The sequence below is a fragment of the Notothenia coriiceps genome, unplaced genomic scaffold (genome assembly GCF_000735185.1).
Source record: "Notothenia coriiceps isolate Sejong01 unplaced genomic scaffold, NC01 NC01_scaffold00022021, whole genome shotgun sequence".
NCBI lineage: Eukaryota > Metazoa > Chordata > Actinopteri > Perciformes > Nototheniidae > Notothenia > Notothenia coriiceps.
The window spans coordinates 1-1,569 of NW_011354722.1; the positions used below are offsets into that span (position 1 = coordinate 1).

The 1,569-nt window shown below is 38.9% G+C and overlaps 1 non-coding gene across 1 annotated transcript; it reads left to right on the top strand.

Moving 5' to 3' along the window:
* The first annotated feature begins 914 nt into the window (after positions 1–914).
* Positions 915–987, top strand: trnav-cac (transfer RNA valine (anticodon CAC)). Its single transcript has one exon. It is a non-coding gene; the product is annotated as a tRNA-Val (tRNA).
* Positions 988–1,569: the final 582 nt, after the last annotated feature.

The following is a 1,569-nucleotide window of genomic DNA, read 5'->3' on the forward strand; positions in this document are numbered from 1 at the left end:
TCCTAAAGACTGCAGATGGAAATGAGCTATTAGCTCTAATCTGGCATAATCCATCTCTTCTCTTTCTGAGATGAATGTATTTGTCTGCATGGTCCTTATAAATACATAATAATAACAACTGCAGGTGGCTGAGACGCAGCATGGTGTCTGCACCAGGTCTGCACACTGCCCTGAAACACCACCGAAGAAGAAGAGTCGGGAGGAGCAGCTCTCACTTGTCGACATGTGGCTGCGGGTGGGCTTATTCTAAATTTCCTTTTCACGGGAATCTGAGTTTTAACTTCCAAACTAAACTTTCTTCAGACTCTTTCCAGCAGCAGGTGAGTTTTTAGCCACTTTTAAAAAACTTTTCAGTTGCTTTATTGATGCTTTGGCTCCGTTAGCATGTTAGCATCATGAGCAGGTTTTGCGGTGAAAACTGAACACGTGCAATTAGGAGTCCGGTCACGTCGTCCGCTCAACACGTGTTTCTTTAGTATAGTGGGTTGTGACAATAATAATAGCTTATTTGCCGGTTTATGTTCATGTTTTAGCCTGGTTTTGAACGGCAGTTGTATTTAAGGCTAAACTGAACTTTTACCGTTAATTCTCTATGGTAGTTCTTATCACTACGGGTGTGATATCTTTTTGGCCACAAGCGGGATTTGGGGAGCGCTGTTCCCCCGTTTGGGCAGAAGAAAGGAGACCCCGTTTTCATGTAGCAGCAGCAGAATACACTAATTACTGAATAAAGATCACTGAGTAGAGAAGTATCGTTTCTTCAGCAGGTGAGTTTTTAAACACATTTTAAACTTTGATGCTTATAGGCTCCGTTATCGTGTTAAGCATCAGCAGTTCGCTGGTGATGTGGTGAGAACTGATGCCGTGTTATGTGAGCAAATAAATTGCCCGGTCACGTGGTCAGCTAATCATCAGTTTCCGTAGTGTAGTGGTTATCACGTTCGCCTCACACGCGAAAGGTCCCCGGTTCGAAACCGGGCGGAAACATGTTTATGTTAAATTTAAGCGTTTTGTAAGAATTTATAGAGAAATTATCTTCACTTAGAACTCCACTAATATAAGATTAAGGAGGACGGAACATTACATAAAAGTGTACATTTGAATAAATACAGGAATAAATAAATACAGTAATAAATAATTATATATTCAAATGATTAAATTCATAAATAAAATTATAAATATATATATGGAAATAAATAAAAGTTGAGAACAAAACACACATTTATGTTTGTTTTGCAAACATTTATAGAGACATTATCTTTACTTACAAAACTAACCGATTAACTAAACGTCTGTTTCCGTACTGTAGCTCAGTCTTACTTATAAAGACGTTTTTTAAGCAGTTATTGAGGTTATGTTTTCTGAACTTGTTAAGCTTAAAGGTCCCATGTCATGGCCATTTCCAATGATCATAATTCCATTGTTGAGGTATACTGAAATAGAAAAATACTGTGCAATTTTCCAAACTCACATTGGTTTCGCATACAGCATCTCTGTAAAGTATGTGTATTCAGCAGTATTCACTTTCTCCACTAAACGGCTCGCTGCAGCTCCCCCCCCCTCCCCTCC